Source organism: Cavia porcellus, unplaced genomic scaffold (genome assembly GCF_034190915.1).
Source record: "Cavia porcellus strain 051 isolate PalLab524CR breed Dunkin Hartley unplaced genomic scaffold, mCavPor4.1 scaffold_35, whole genome shotgun sequence".
NCBI classification, from domain to species: domain Eukaryota; kingdom Metazoa; phylum Chordata; class Mammalia; order Rodentia; family Caviidae; genus Cavia; species Cavia porcellus.
In genome coordinates, this window is record NW_026947518.1 from 6059018 (window position 1) to 6075650 (window position 16633).

The following is a 16633-nucleotide window of genomic DNA, read 5'->3' on the forward strand; positions in this document are numbered from 1 at the left end:
GTTTGGTTTAGGTTTAGAGTTAGTTTTAGGGCTAGCGTTACTGTTAGTGTTAGGGTTAGGTTTAGATGTTACTGTTAATGTTAGGGTTAGTGTTAAGGTATAGGGTTAGAGTTAAGTTTAGGTTTATGGTTATGCTTAGGGTTTTGCTTAGGGTTAGGCTTACAATTAGTTTAGGGTTAGGGTTAGGGTTATGGTTAGGGTTATTTTTTCCGTTAGATTTAGTGTTAGTGTTAGGGTTAGGGTTAGGGTCAGGGTTAGGTTTAGACAGGGTTAGGGTTAGGGTTAAGATTGGGGTTAGGTTTTGGGTGAGTGTTTGGGTTAGAGTTAGAGTTAGGGTTAAAATTAGGGCTTGACATTAGGGGCAAGGGTTAGTGTTAGTGTTAAAGGCTTAGGGATAGGGTTAGAATTAGGGTTAGTTTTAGGCTTAGGGTTAGTGTTAGGGTTAGAGTTAGAGGGTAGTGTTAGTGTTAAAGTTACGTTTAGGGTTAGAGTTTAGGTTTAGTGTTAGTGTGAGGGTTAGGGTTAGGTTTAAGGTTAGAGTTTAGTGTTAGGTTAAGGTTTATGTTTAGCATTAGCTTTAGGGTTAGATTTAGGATTAGAAGTTAGGGTTAGTGTTGGCCTTAGGGTTAGGGTTAATTTTAGGATTAGGTTTAGGATTAGGTTTAGGGTTAGGGTTAGGATTAGGGGTTATGGTTATGGTTAGGGTTAAGCTTATGTTTAGGTTTAGGTTTAGGGCTAGTGTTAGGCTTAGGATTATATGGTTAGGGTAAGGGTTAGGGTTAGGGTAAGGGTTAGAGTTTAGTGTTAGGGTTTGAGTTAGGCCATAGGATTAGGTTTAGGGTTAGGGGTAAGGGTTAGGGTTAGGGTTAGGGTTACAATTAGGTTTGAGTTAGGGTTAGGGTTAGGGTAACGTTTAGTGTTTGCATTAGATTTAGTGTTAGGGTTAGGGTTAGGGTTTGTTTTAGGGGTTAGGTGTTAGGGATAGGGTCATGGTTATGGTTAGCATTACGGTTAGGGTTATGGTTAGGGTTAGTTTTAGTGTTAGGTTTATAATTAGGGTTAGGATTAGGATTAGAATTTAGGGTTAGGGTTAATGTTAGGGTTAGGTTTAAGTGTTAGATGTTAGGGATAGGGTAATGGTTTTGGTTAGGGTTAGGGTTAGAGTTATGGTTAGTGTTAGGGTTAGGGTTATAAGTTATGGTTATGGTTAGGGTTAGGGTTAGTGTTAAAGCTTAGGTTCAATGTTAGTGTTAGAATTAGGGTTAGGTTAGCGATAGAGCAAGTGTTAGGATTAGGGTTAGTAGTTAGTTTTATGGTTAGGGTTATGGTAAGTGTTAGGTTTAGGTTTAGAGGTTAGTGTTAATGTTAGCATTACAGTTATGGTTAGAGTTATTATTATGGTTAGGGTTAGGGTTAGAGTTAGGTTTAATGTTAGGTTTAGGCTTAGGGTTATGGTTAGAGTTAGCGTTACAATTAGGTTAGGGTTAAGGTTATGGTTAGGGTTAGGGTTTGTGTTAGATTTAGTATTAGGGTTAAGGTTGGGGTTAGGCTTAGGGGTAGGTGTTAGGGATAGGGTTATGGGTTAGTGTTAGGTTTAGTGTTATGGTTATGGATAGAGTTAGTGTTTAGGGTTTGTTTTAAGGTTACGGTTAGTTTTATGGTTAGGGTTAGTGTTAGGTTGAGGTTTAGGTTAGGGTTAGGTTTAGGGTTATTAGTTATGTTTAATGTTATGTTTAGGGTTAGGGTTAGGAAAAGGTTTAGGGTTAGGGTTAGTGTTAGGTTTAGGGTTACATTTAGGGTTATGGTAAGTGTTATGCTAGGGTTAACGTTAGGGTTAGGGTTAGGTATTACAGTCAGTGTTAGATTTAGTTTAAGGGGTGGCGTAGGGTTCGGGTAAGGGATTAATGTTAGATTTAGTATTAGCGTTATGTTTGGAGATAGGGAAAGGGTTAGGATTAGGGTTAGAGGATAGGGTTAGGGTTAGGGTTATGATTATTGTGAGGCTTCGGGTTAGGGTTAGGTTTTGCCTTAGGATTATGGTTAGGGTTAGGGTTAGTATTATGGTTATGGTTAGGGTTAGCATTGAAGCTTAAGGTCAGGGTTAGGGTTAGGTTTAGGTTTAAGGTTAGGGCTAGTGATAGTGTTGGGTTAGGGTTAGATGTCATGGTTACGGTTAGGTTTAGGTTTAACTTTAGGCTTAGAGTTGAGTGTTAGTGTTTGGGTTGGGTTTAGGATTAGTGTTAGATTTAGGGTTAGAGTTAGGGTTAGGTTTAGGCTTAGGGTTAGTGTTACATTTATGTTTAGTGTTAGTATTAGGTTTAGGGTTAGGGCTTGAGATAGGGTTAGGGTTAGGATTAAATTTAAGGTTAGGATTAGGGTTAGGATTAGGTTTAGAAGACAGGTTTAGGGTTAGGTTTATAGTTATTGTTAGGGTTAGTGTTAGGTTTAGAGTTTAGTGTTAGTGTTAGGGTTAGGGTTAGTGTTAGGGTTAGGGTTTTGGTTAGAGTTAGGGTTAGGGTATGGTTTAGGGTTAGTGTGACAGCTAGGGTTAAGGTTAGTGTTAGGGTTAGGGATAGGTTTAGATTTAGTTTTAGGTTTAGGTTTAGGGTTAGGGTTAGCTTCACAATTAGGGTTAGGCTTAGGGTTAGGGTTACTGTTAGAGGTTATGTTTTAGTGATCATGTTAGGGTTTGGCTTTGGTTACGGTTAGCTTTAAGGTTACGATTAGGTTAGGGTTAGTGTAAGGTTTAGGCTTAGGAATAGTTTTTTGAATTACGATTAGATGTAGCATTAAATTTAGACTTAGGGTTACGTTTAGGGTTAGGGGTTAGTTGTTAGGTGTTAGGGATATGGTTAGGGTTAGTGTTATGGTTAGGTTTAGGTTAAGGTTAATATTATGGTTAGGGTTAGTGTTAGGGTTAGGATTATGGTTTGTCGTTAGGTTAGGTTTAGGTTTAAGTTTAGGGCTAGTGTTATTGTTAGGGTTAGAAATTAATTTTAGGATTAGGGTTAGGGGTTAGTGTTAGTGTTAGTGTTAGTGTTATGGTTAGTGTTGAAGCTTAGGGTTAGGGTTAGAGTTAGTTTTCGTGTTACATTTAGCATTAGGCTTAGTGATAGTGTTTCGTTAGTGTTAGGTTTTATGGTTATGGTAGGGCTTAGGTTTAGTCTAAGGGTTAGTGTTTTGTGTTAGTGTTAGGATTAGGGTTAGTGTTACAATTAGGGTTAGGTTTAGTGTTAGAGTTAAAGTTAGAGTTAGGGTTAGGGTTAGAGTTAGGTTTACTGTTATGGTTATGGTTAGGGTTAGTGTTACAGTTACGATTAGGATTAGGGTCAGTTTAGGGATAGGGTTAGGGTGAGGGTTAGGTGTAGTGTTACATTTTGGGTTGGGGTTAGTGTTAGGGTTACTGTTAGGGTTAGTGTTAGGGTCAGGGTTAAGTTTGGACAGGATTGGGTTAGGGTTAGGGTTAGGATCAGGGTTAGGTTTTGGGTGAGTGATTGGGTTAGAGTTAGAGTTAGGGTTAAGATTAGGGTTTGGGATTAGGGGTTAGGGTTAGTGTTAGGGTTAGGGTTAAAGGGTTCGGGATAGGGTTAGATGTTAGGGTTTGTTTTAGGGTTAGGGTTAGTGTTAGGGTTAAAGTTAGAGGGTAGTGTTAGGATTAAGATTACGGTTAGGGATAGAGTTTAGGGTTAGGGTTAGAGTGAGGGTTAGGTTTAGGTTTAGGGTTAGTGTTAGGTTAAGGTTTATGTTTAGGATTAGGTTTAGGGTTAGGTTTAGGATTAGGTTTGGTTAGTGTTAGGCTTAGGGTTAGGGTTAAGATTAGGGTTAGGTTTAGGATTAGGGTTAGGGTTAGGGTTAGGGTTAGAGTTAGAGGTTATGGTTATGGTTAGGATTAAGCTTATGTTTAGGGTTAGTGTTAGGGTTAGGCTTAGGATTATAGGGTTAGGATAAGGGTTAGTGTTAGGTTTAGGGTAAGGGTTAGAGATTAGTGTTAGGGTTAGTGTTAGCATTAGGGTTAGGGCTTAGGATTAGGTTTAGGGTTAGGGGTAAGGGTTATGCTTATGGTTAGGGGTTAGTGTAATGGTTAGGTTTAGGGTTATGTTTAGGGTTAGTGTTTCAATTAGGTTGGAATTAGGGTTAGGGTTACGTTTAGTGTTTGCATTAGATTTAGTGTTAGGCTTAATGTTAGGGTGAGGGTAAGTTCTAGGGTTAGGCTTAGAGTTGAGTGTTAGGGTTTGGTTTTGGGTTAGGATTAGTGTTGGGTTTAGATTTAGAGTTAGGGTTAGGGTTAAGGGTAGCGGTAGTGTTACAGATAGGTTTAGTGTTAGTGTTAGATTTAGGGTTAGGGTTTGAATTAGGGTTAGGTTTAGGATTAGGGTTAGGGTTAGTTTTAGGTTTAGGGATAGGTTTAGGGTTAGGATTAGATTTATAGGATAGGTTTAGGGTAGGTTTAGAGTTATTTTTAGGATTAGTGTTAGGGTTAGATTTTAGTGTTAGGATTAGGGTTAGTGTTAATGTTAGTGTTAGATTTAGGGTTAGGGTTAGGTTTAGAATTATGGTTAGGGTAAGAGTTAGGGTTGGTGTGACAGTCAGGGTTAGGGTTAGTGTTAGGTTTAGGATTAGGGTTAGATTTATGGTCAGGGTTAGGGTTAGGGTTAGTGTCACATTTAGGGTTAGGCTTAGGGTTAGGGTTAGGTTTAGAGATTATGTTTTAGTGATAGTTTTAGGTTTAGGCTTCGGTTACGGTTAGCTTTAAGGTTACCATTAGGTTAGGGTTAGTGTAAGGGTTAGGCTTAGGGATAGTTTTAGAATTAGGATTAGAGTTGCGTTAAATTTAGACTTAGGGTTAGGTTTATGGTTAGGTGTTAGGTGTTAGTTGTTAGGGACAGGGTTAGGGTTAGTGTTACGTTTAGGTTTAGATAAGGCTTAAGGTTAGGTTTAGTGTTTGGGTTAGGATTATGGTTTGTCGTTAGGGTTATGCTTATGTTTAGGTTTAGGTTTAGTGTTAGGGTTAGGGTTAGAAGTTAAGTATATGGTTAGGGTTAGAGTTAGAGGTTAGCTTTAGTGTTACGGTTAGGGTTGAACCTTAGGGTTAGGGTTAGGGTTAGGGTTAGGGTTAGGGTTTGGGTTAGAGTTAGGTTTAGGGTTAGTGTTAGCGTTAGGTTTAGTGATAGTGTTGGGTTAGGGATAGGGTTTATGGTTACAGTTAGGGTTATGTTTGCCTTAGGGTTACAGTTGTGTGTTAGGCTTATGTTAGTGTTACAGTTAAGTTTAGGTTTAGTGTTAGAGTTAGGGTTAGGGTTAGAATTAGGGTTAGTGTTAGGGTTAGGGTTAGGGTTAGGGTTAGGTTTATTGTTACTGTTAGGATTAGGTTTAGGGTTAGTGTTAGTGTTAGGATTAGGGTGATGGTTAGGGTTAGTGTTACAGTTAGGGTTAGGGTTAGGATTAGGTTTAAGGTTAGGTTTAAGGTTAGTGTTAGTGTTCGTGTTAGAGTGAGAGTTAGGGTTAGGGTTAGCTTAGGGTTAGGGTTAGTGTTACAGTCAGGGTTAGGGTTAGTGTTAGGTTTAGGGTTATGTTTAGAGTTAGGGTTATGGTTAGGTTTAGAGTTAGTGTCACAATTAGGCTTAGGGTTAGGGTTAAGGTTAGGGTTAAGTGTTAGGTATTAGCGTTAGGGTTAGGGTTAGGAATAGGTTTAGGGTATGGTTTTTAGCATTAGGTTTAGGGATAGGGTTAGGCTTAGCGTTAGGGTTAGTTTTACAGTTAGGTTTAGTGTTAGTTTTAGGGTTCGAGTTAGGTTTTGAGTTATGGTGGGGTTAGGGTTAGGGTTATGGTTAGAAGTAAGTTAGGGTTAGTGTTAGGATTAGGTTTTGGGTTAGGATTAAGGTTAGGATAAGGCTTAGTGGATTGGTTTAGGGTTAGGTTTAGAATTCTTGTTAGGGTTAGTGCTAGTGTTAGTGTTAGTTTTAGTGTTAGTTTAGGGTTAGGTTTAGAGTTACTGTTAGGGTAAGGGTTAGAGTTAGTGTGACTGTTAGGGTTAGTTTTAGTGTTAGTGTGAGTGTTAGGGTTACATTTATGGTTAGGGTTAGGCTTAGGGTTCGGGTTAGTGTCACAGTTAGGGTTAGGCTTAGGGTTAGGTTTAGGGTTAGAGGTTTTGTTATTGTGATAAGGTTAGGGTTAGGCTTTGGGTATGGTAAGTGTTAGGTTTATGATTAGGTTAGGGTTAGTGTAAGGTTAGGCTTTTGGATAGTTTTAGAATTAGGTTTAGAGTTAGCATTAGGTTTAGACTTAGGGATAGGTTTAGGGTGTGGAGTTAGGTGTTAGGTGTTAGGTGATTAGGGATAGTGTTAGGGTTAGTGTTAAGGTTGGGTTTAGGTTAGTTTTAATGTTAGGATTAGGGTTAGTGTTAGGGTTAGGATTATGCTTTGTCATTAGGGTTAGGTTTAGGTTTAGGGTTAGGGTTAGAGGTTAGTGTTAATGTTAGAGTTAGGGTTGAAGCTTAGGGTTAGAGTTAGGGTTAGGGTTAGAGTTAGGTTAATGTTAGTGATAGTGTTGGATTAGTGTTAGGGTTTATGGTTACGGTTAGGGTTAGGTTTAGCCCTTAGGGTTAGAGTTGTGTGTTAGGGTTAGGGTTAGGGTTAGTGTTACAGTTAGGGCTAGGTTTGGTGTTAGGGTTAGGGTTAGTGTTAGTGTTACAGTTAGAATTAGGTTTAGGGTTAGGGTTAGGGTTAGGGTTAGGGTTAGGGTTAGGGTTAGGGTTAATGTGAGGGTTAGGGTTACGGTTAGGGTTTGGGTTAGTTTTAAGTTTAGGTTTAGAGTTAGTGTTAGTGTTTGGGTTAGAGTTAGAGTTAGGGTTAGGGTTAGGGTTAGTGTTACAGTTAGGGTTAGGGTTAGTGTTAGTGTTACAGTTAGTGTTAGGGTTAGTGTTAGGGTTAGTGTTAGGGTTAGGATTAGAGTTAGGGTTCGGGTCAGGGTTAGTGTCACAAATAGGGTTAGGTTTAGGATTGGGTTAGGGTTAGGGTTAGGATTGTGTTAGGGTTAGGTTTAGAGTTTAGGTGTTAGTGATAGGGTTAGGTTTAGGCTTTGGATTACCGTTAAGGTTACGGTTAAGGTTAGTGTTAGGGTTAGGATTATGGTTTGTCATTAGGGTTAGTGTTAGATTTAGGTTAAGGGTAGGGTTAAATGTTAAGTATATGGTTAGGTTTAGGGTTAGATGTTAGTGTTAGTGTTAGGGTTAGTTTTGAAGCTTAGGGTTAGGGTTAGGGTTAGGTTTAGTGTTAGAGTTAGGTTTAGGGTTAGAGTTAGCATTAGTGTTAGTGATAGTGTTGGGTTAGGGTTAGGGTTTATGGTTGCAGTTAGGTTTAGGTTTAGCCTTAGGGTTAGCGTTGTGCATTACGGTTAGGGTTAGGGTTACTGTTACAGTTAAGGTTAGGTTTAGTGTTAGAGTTAGGGTTAGGATTAGAGTTATGGATAGGGTGAGTGTTAGGGTTAGGTTAGTGTTACAGTTAGGATTAGGTGTAGGTTTAGTGTTACGGTTAGGTTTAGGGTGATGGTTAGAATTAGTGTTATAGTTACGTTTACAGTTAGGGATAGGTTTAAGGTTAGGTTTAGGGTTAGTGTTAGTGTTTGGGTTAGAGTTCAAGTTAGGGTTAGGGTTAGGTTAGGGTTAGGGTTAGTGTTACAGTTAGGTTAGAGTTAGTGTTAGGGTTAGTTATAGGGTTAGAGTTAGAGTTATGTTTAGGGTTAGGGTTAGTGTCACAATTAGGGTTAAGTTTAGGGTTAGGTTTAGAGTTTAGGTGTTAGTGATAGTGTTAGGTTTAGGCTTCGGATTACAGTTAGTGTTAGGGTTACGATTAGGGTAGGGTTAGTGTAATGGCTAAGGTCAGTTTTAGGATTAGAGTTAGAGTTAGCGTTAGGTTTCAGGTTAGGGTTATGGTTAGGGTTAGGGATTAGGTGTTAGTGATAGGATTAGGGTTAGGGTTACAGTTAGGTTTAGGTTAGCCTTAGGTTAAGCATTAGGGTTAGGGTTATTATTAGGGTTTGTCGTTATTGTTAGGGTTAGGTTCAGGTTTAGTGTTAGAGTTAGGGTTAAGGTAGGGGTTAAGTTTAGGGTTAGGGTTAGTGTTAGAGTTTAGTGTTAAGGTTAGGTTTAGGGTTAGGGTTAGTATTAGGATTAATGTTAGGTTTAGGTTTAGGATTAGAATTAAGGTTATGGTTAGAGGTTAGTGTCTGGGTTAGGGTTAGTGTTAGAGTTAGGATTATGGTTAGGTTCAGATTTAGACTTAGACAGGGTTAGTTTTAGGATTGGGGTTAGGTTTTGGGTGAGTGTTTGGGTTAGAGTTAGAGATAGGGTTAAAATTAGGGTTTGGCATTTGGGGTTAGTTTTAGTGTTAGGGTTAGGGTTAAAGGCTTAGGGTTAGGGTTAAAGGTTAGGATTTGTTTTAGAGTTAGGGTTAGTGTTAGGGTTAGAGTTAGAGGGTAGTGTTAGGGTTAAGTTTACGGTTAGGGCTAGAGTTTAGGGTTTGGGTTAGAGTGAGGGTTAGGGTTAGGTTTAAGGTTAGAGTTTAGTGTTAGGTTAAGGTTTATATTTAGGATTAGGTTTAGGGTTATGCTTATGATTAGAAGTTAGTGTTAGTGTTAGGCTTAGGGTTAGGTTTAAGTTTAGGGTTAGGTTTAGGATTAGGTTTAGTGATAGGGTTAGTGTTACAGGTTATGGTTATGGTTAGGGTTGGGCTTTGGATTATAGGGTTAGGTTAAAGTTTAGGGTTAGGATAATGGTTAGAGGTTAGTATTAGGGTTAGTGTTAAGGTTAGGCTTAGGCCTTAGGATTAGGGTTAGTGTTCGGGGTAAGGGTTATGGTTATGGTTACGTGTTAGTGTGAGGGTTAGGCTTAGGGTTATGGTTAGGGTTAGGGTTACAATTAGGTTAGATTTAGGGATAGGGATATGGTTTGTTTAATGTTTGCATTAGATTTAGGGTTAGGGTTAGTTTTAGGGTTTAGGTGTTAGGGATAGTGTTATGGTTATGGTTAGCATTACGGTTTCGGTTAGGGTTAGGTTTAAGTTTAGGGTTAGGTTTAGGATTAGGTTTAGCGATAGGGTTAGTGTTACAGGTTATGGTTATGGTTAGGGTTGGGCTTTGGATTATAGGGTTAGGTTAAAGTTTAGGGTTAGGGTAATGGTTAGAGGTTAGTTTTAGGGTTAGTATTAAGGTTAGGCTTAGGCCTTAGGATTAGGTTTAGTGTTCGTGGTAAGGGTTATGGTTATGGTTACGTGTTAGTGTAAGGGTTAGGCTTAGGGTTATGGTTAGGGTTAGGGTTACGAGTAGGTTAGAGTTAGGGTTAGGGATAGGGTAATGTTTAGTTTTTGCATTAGATTTAGAGTTAGGGTTAGTGTTAGGGTTAGGGTTAGTTTTAGGGGTTAGGTGTTACGGATAGTGCTATGGTTATGGTTAGCATTACAGTTTCGGTTAGGGTTACAGTTAGGTTTAGGGTTAGTTTTATGGTTAGGGTTAGAGTTAGGATTAAGATTAGGATTAGAATTTAGGGTTAGGGTTAGAGTTAGGTTTAGATTTAGGTGTGAGGTGTTAGGGATAAGGTAATGGTTTTGGTTAGTGTTAGGGTGAGGGTTAGGGTTAGAGGTTAGCATTTGGTTTAGGGATAGGGTTAGGGTGACTGTTAGGGTTAGGCTTCAAGGTTATGGTTAGGGTTAGGGTTAGTGTTAGTGTTAAAGCTTAGGTTCAGGGTTTGTGTCAGAATTAGATTTAGGGTTAGCAATAGAGCAAGGGGTAGGATTAGGGTTAGTAGTTAGTTTTATGGTTGTGGTTACGGTAAGGGTTAGTGTTAGGTTTAGAGGTTATTGTTAGGGTTAGCATTAGGGTTAGGTTAAGGGTTAATGTTAGGTTTAGGGTTAGGATTAGAGTTAGGTTTAGTGTTAGGGTTAGGCTTATGATTATAGTTAGTATTAGCGTTACAATTAGGTTAGGGTTAGGGTTAGGATTAGGGTTTGCATTAGATTTAGTGTTAGGGTTAAGGTTAGGGTTAGGTTAGGGGTTATGTGTTAGGGATAGAGTTACAGGTTAGTGTTAGGTTTACTGTTATGGTTCTGGGTAAGGTTAGTGTTTAGGGTTAGGTTTAAGTTTACGGTTAGTGTTATGGTTCGGGTTAGGGTTAGGTTCAGATTTAGGTTTAGGTTTAGGGTTAGGGTTAGTAGTTATGTTTAGTGTTAGGTTTAGTGTTAGTGTTAGGGAAATTTTTAGGGTTAGGGTTAGTGTTGGGGTTAGGGTTACATTTAGGGTAAGGTTTAGTGTTGTGCTAGGTTTAAGTTTAGGGTTAGGGTTAGGTATTACACTCAGTGTTAGGGTTAGTTTAAGGGGTAGGTTTAGGGTTCGGGAAAGGGATTAATGTTATATACAGTGTTAGGGTTATGTTTAGGGATAGGGTAAGGGTTAGAATTAGGGTTAGAGGATAGGTATAGTGTTAGTGTTATGGTTATTGTTAGGCTTCAGGTTAGGTTTAGGTTTAGGGTTAGTGTTAGGGTGAGTGTTATGGTTATGGTTAGGGTTAGGGTTAGGGTTGAAGCTTAGGGTCAGGGATAGTTTTAGGGTTGAAGTTAGGGTTAGTGATAGTGTTGGGTTAAGCTTAGGGTTCAGGTTTATTGTTAGGGTTAGTTTAAGTTTAGGCTTAGAATTGAGTGTTAGGGTTTGTGTTAGCATAAGGGTTAGCGTTAGGTTTAGGGTTAGCATTAGGGTTAGGGTTAGTGTTTGGGATATAGTTAGTTTTAGTGTTAGGGTTAGGCTTAGGGTTATGGTTAGAGTTAGCGTTACAATTAGGTTAGGCTTAGAGTTAGGGTTAGGGTTAGGGTGAGGGTTAGGGTTAGGATTAAGTTGAGGTTCAGGTTTAGTGTTAGGGTTAGTAGTTATGTTTAATCTTAGGTTTAGATTTAGGGTTAGGGAAAGTTTTAGTTTTAGGTTTAGTGTTTGGGTTAGGGTTACCTGTAGGGTTAGGGTTAGTGTTATGCTATGGTTAATGTTAGGGTTAGGTATTACAGTCAGTGTTATTGTTAGTTTAAGGGATAGGGTAAGGATTCCGGTAAGGAATTAATGTTATGTTTAGTGTTAGGGTTATGTTTAGGGATAGTGTTAGGGTTAAGATTAGGGTTAGAGGGTAGGTTTAGGGTTAGGGTTATGGTTATTGTTAGCCTTCGGGTTAGGGTTAGGTTTAGGCTTAGGGTTAGGGTTAGGGTTAGGGTTAGGGTTAGGGTTAGGTTTAGGGTTAGGGTTAGGGTTAGTGTTATTGTTAGCGTTAGGGATAGGGTTGAAGCTTAGGGTCAGTGTTAGGTTTAAGGTTAAAGTTAGGGTTAGTGATAGTATTGGGTTAGGGTTAGTGTTCAGGGTTACTGTTAGGGTTAGTTTTCAGGTTAGGCTTAGACTTGAGTTTTAGGGTTTGTTTTAGCATTAGGATTAGTGTTAGGTTTAGGGTTAGAGTTAGGGATAGGGTTAGGGTTAGGGTTAGTGTTACAGTTAGTTTTAGTGTTAGTGTTAGGGTTAGTGCTAGGCTTTGAGTTAGGGTTAGTGTTAGGGTTAGAAGTACTTTTAGCGTTAGGATTAGGTTTAAGGTTAGGATTAGGGTTAGGATTAAGTTTAGAGGACAGGTTTAGGGTTAGGTTTAGAGTTATTGTTAGGGTTAGTGTTAGGTTTAGATTTAGGTGTTAGCCTTAGGCTTAGGGTTATGTTAGAGTTAGTGTTACAATTAGGTTAGGGTTAGGGTTAGGGTGCGGGTTAGGTTTTGCATTAGTTTAAGTGTTAGCGTTAAGGTTAGGGTTAGGTTAGGCATTATTTGTTAGAGATAGGTTTATGGGTTAGTGTTATTGTTATGGGTAGGGTTAGTGTTTAGGGTTAGGTTTAAGGTTATGGTTAGTGTTATTTTTAGGGTAAGGGTTAGGTTGATGTTTAGCGTTAGGGTTAGTCTTACAGTTAGTATTTATGTTTAATATTAGGTTTAGTGTTAGCATTAGGGAAAAGTTTAGGGTTAGGGTTAGTGTTAGGGTTAGGTATTACAGTCAGTGTTAGGGTTAGTTTAAGGGGTAGCGTTAGGGTTCTTTTAATGGATTAATGTTAGATTTAGTGTTAAGTTTAAGTTTAGGGATAGTGTAAGGGTTAGGATTAGGATTAGAGGATAGGTTTAGGGTTAGGGTTACGGTTATAGTTAGGCTTTGGATTAGGGTTAGAGTTTAGTTTTAGGGTTAGACTTTGGGTTAGTGTTAGGGTTATGCTTAGCGTTAGGGTTAGTTTAGGTTTAGGGTTAGGGTTAGATTTGGGTTTGGGTTAATGTTAGGGTTAGCGTTGAAGCTTAGGTTGAGGGTTAGTGTTAGGCTTAGGTTTAGAGTTAAGGTTAGGGTTAGTGATAGAGTTGGTTTTATGGTTAGCTTTCAGGTTTACGGTTAGTGTTATGTTTAGGGTTAGGCTTAGAGTTGAGTGTTATGGTTTGGATTTGGGTTAGGATTAGTGTTACAGTTAGGTTTGTGTTTGGGTTAGGGTTAGGGTTTGAGTTAGGGTCAGGTTTAGGGTTAGGGTTAGGGTTAGAACTAGGTTTAGGGTTATGGTTAGGATTAGGTTTAGGGTTAGGATCAGAGTTAGGATTAGGTTTATAGGATAGGTTTAGGGTTAGGTTTAGAGTTATTGTTAGGGTTAGTGTTAGGGTTAGAGTTTAGTGTTAGAGTTAGTGTTAGTGTTAGGGTTAGAGTTAGGGTTAGGGTCAGTGTTAGGGTTAGTGTTACAGTTAAGTTTAGGGTCAGTGTTAGGTTTAGGGTTAGATTTACAGTTAGGGTTAGGGTTAGGTTTAGGGTTAGATTTACGGTTAGGGTTAGAGTTAGGGTTAGTTTCACAATTAGGGTTAGGCTTAGGGTTAGGGTTAGGGTTAGAGGTTAGCATTAGGGTTAGAGGTTAATGTTTGGTTTAGGGTTAGAGTAAGGGTTAGTGTTAGGGTTAAGATTCGAGGTTATGGTTAGGGCTAGGGTTAGGGTTAGTGTTAAAGCTTAGGTTCAGATTTAATGTTAGAGTTAGGGTTAGAGCTAGCGATAGAGCAAAAGTCACTATTAGGGTTAGTAGTTTTAGGGCTAGGCTATTGGCAAGGGTTAGGGTTAGGTTTAGATGTTAGTGCTAGGGTTAGCATTAGGGTTAGGGTTAGGGTTAGTGTTAGGGTTAGAGTTAGCTTTAGTGTTAGGGTTAGGCTTAGGGTTAGAGTAAGCTTTAGTGTTAGGGTTAGGCTTAGGGTTATGGTTAGAGTTAGTGTTGCAATTAGGTTAGGCTTAGCTTTAGTGTTAGGGTTTGCGTTTGATTTAGTGTTAGGATTAAGGTTAGGGTTAGGTTTAGGTTTAGGTTTTAGGGATAGGGTTATGTGTTAGTGTTAGATGTAGTGTTATGGTATTGGGTAGGGTTATTGTTTATGGTTAGGTTTAAAGTTACGGTTAGTGTTATAGTTAGGGTTAGGATTACGATGCAGTTTAGGTTTAGGTTTAGGGTTAGTAGTTATGTTTAGTCTTAGGTTTAGGTTTAGGGTTAGGGAAAGTTTTAGGTTTAGGGTTAGTGTTAGGGTTAGGGTTACATTTAGGGTTAGGATTAGTGTTATGCTAGGGTTAAGGTTAGGGTTAGGGTTAGTTATTACAGTCAGTGTTATTGTTAGTTTAAGGGGTAGGGTTAGGATTCGGGTAAGGGATTAATGTTAGATTTAGTGTTAGGGTTATGATTAGGGATAGGGTAAGGGTTAGGATTAGGGTTAGAGGATAGTTTTAGGGTTAGGGTTACGGTTATTGTTAGCCTTCGGGTTAGGGTTGGGCTTAGGCTTAGAGTTAGGCTTAGGGTTAAGGTTCGGGTTAGGGTTAGGGTTAGTGTTATTGTTAGGGTTCGGGATAGGGTTGAAGCTTAGGGTCAAGGTTAGGTTTAGGGTTAGGTTTAGGGTTACAGTTAGCGTTAGTGATAGTTTTGGGTTAGGGCTACGGTTCAAGTTTACTGTTAGACTTAGTTTTTGGTTTAGGCTTAGACTTGAGTTTTAGGGTTTGTGTTAGCGTTAGGATTAGTGTTAGGTTTAGGGTTAGAGTTAGGGTTAGGGTTAGGCTTAGGCTTAGGGTTAGTGTTACAGTTAGTTTTAGTGTTAGGTTTAGGACTAGGGTTTGAGTTAGTTTTAGGTTTAGGTTTAGAAGTACTGTTAGGGTTAGGATTAGGTTTAAGGTTAGGATTAGGGGTAGGATTTGGTTTAGAGGACAGCTTTAGGGTTAGGTTAAGAGTTATTGTTAGGATTAGTGTTAGATTTAGAGTTTTGTGTTAGCGTTAGGCTTAGGGTTATTGTTACAGTTAGCGTTACAATTAGCTTAGGGTTAGGGTTATGGTTATGGTTTGCGTTAGATTCAGTGTTAGGGTTCAGGTTAGGGTTAGGTTTAGGGGTTAGTTGTTAGGGATAGGGTTATGGGTTAGTGTTAGATTTAGTGTTACAGTTATGGGAAAGGTTATCATTTAGGGGTAGGTTTAAGGTTACGGTTAGTGTTATGGTTAGGGTAAGGGTTATGCTGATGTTTAGCGTTAGGGATAGTGTTCGGGTTAGTAGTTATGTTTAATGTTACATTTAGGGTTAGCGGTAGGATAGGTTTAGCGTTAGGGTGAGTGTTAGGTTTAGGTATTACAGTCAGTGTTAGGGTTAGTTTCAAGGGTAGGGTTAGGGTTCGGTTAAGGGATTAATGTTAGATTTAGTGTTAAGGTTATGTTTAGGGATAGGGTAATGTTTAGGATTTGGGTTAGAGGATAGGTTTAGTGTTAGGGTTACAGTTATAGTTAGGCTTTGGATTAGGGTTACAGTTTAGTCTTAAGGTTAGGCTTCGGATTAGGGTTAGGGTTAGGGTTAGGCTTAGGGTTATGGTTAATCTTAGGTTTAGGTTTAGTGTTAGGTTTAGTGTTTGGGTTAGCGTTTGTTTTAGGGTTAGGTTTAGGGTTGAAGCTTAGGGTGAGGGTTAGTATTAGGGTTAGGTTTAGGGTTAAGGCTAGGGTTAGTGATAGTGTTGGTTTAGGGTTAGGGTTCAGGGTTATGCTTAGGGTTAGGTTTAGGGTTAGACTTAGAGTTGAGCATTAGGATTTGGGTTTGGGTTAGGGTTAGTGTTACAGTTTGGTTTAGTGTTAGTGTTAGGGTTAGTGTTAGGGTTTGAGTTAGGGTTAGGTTTAGGGTTAGGGTTAGGGCTAGAACTAGGTTTAGGGTTAGGTTTAGGATTAGGTTTAGGGTAGGATCAGGGTTAGGATTAGATTTATAGGATAATTTTAGGATTAGGATTAGAGTCATTGTTAGGGTTAGTGTTAGGGTTAGAGTTTAGTGTTAGGGTTAGTGTTAGTGTTAGTGGTAGTGTTAAGGTTAGGGTTAGGTTTAGGGTTAGGGTTAGAGGTTAGCGTGTGGTTTAGGGTTATAGTTAGGGTTAGTGTTAGGGTTAAGCTTCGAGACTGTGGTTATGGTTAGGGTAAGGGTTAGTGTTAAAGTTTATGTTCAGGGTTATTGTTAGAGTTAGGTTTAGAGTTAGCGATAGAGCAAAAGTCACAATTTGGGTTAGTTTTAAGGTTAGGGTTATGGTAAGGGCTAGGGTTATGTTTAGTGGTTAGTGCTGGGGTTAGCTTTAGGGTTAGTATTAGGGTTAGTGTTACGGTTAGAGTTAGGTTTAATGTTAGGGTTAGGCTTAGGGTTATGGTTAGAGTTAGCGTTATAATTAGGTTAGGCTTAGGCTTAGGCTTAGGGTTAGGGTTTGTGTTAGATTTAGAGTTAGGGTTAAGGTTAGGGTTAGGGTTAGGGTTAGGGTTAGTGTTATGGTTAGGGTTAGGGATAGAGTTAGTGTTAGTGTTAGGGTTAGGGTTAATGTTATGGTTAGGGTTAGGATTAAGTTGAGGTTTAGGTTTAGGGTTAGGGTTAGTAGTTATGTTTAGTCTTAGGTTTAGGTTTAGGGTTAGGGATAGTTTTAGGTTTAGGGTTAGTGTTAGGGTTAGGGTTAGATTTAGGGTTAGGGTTAATGTTACGCTAGGGTTAAGGTTAGGGTTAGGGTTAGGTATTACAATTGGTGTTATTGTTAGTTTAAGAGGTAGGGTTAGGATTTGGGTAAGGGATTAATGTTAGATTTAGTGTTATGGTTATGTTTACGGATAGGGAAAGGGTTAGCATTAAGGTTGGAGGATAGGTTTAGGGTTAGGTTTACGGTTATTGTTAGCCTTCGGGTTAGGGTTAGGTTTAGGCTTAGGTTTAGGGTTAGGGTTAGGGTTAGGGTTCGGGTTAGTGTTAGGGTTAGTGTTATGGTTAGGGTTAGGGATAGGGTTGAAGCTTACGGTGAGGGTTAGGTTTAGTGTTAGGTTTAGGGTTAAATTTAGGGTTAGTGATAGTGTTGGATTAGAGTTAGGGTTCAGGTTTACTGTTAGGCTTAGTCTTAGGTTTAGTCTTAGACTTGAGTTTTAGGGTTTGTTTTAGCATTAGGATTAGTGTTAGGTTTAGGATTAGAGTGAGAGTTAGGGTTAGGGTTATGGTTAGGGTTAGGGTTAGGGTTAGGGTTAGGGTTAGTGTTACAGTTAGGTTTAGTGTTAGTGTTTGGGTTAGGACTAGGGTTTGAGTTAGGGTTAGGGTTAG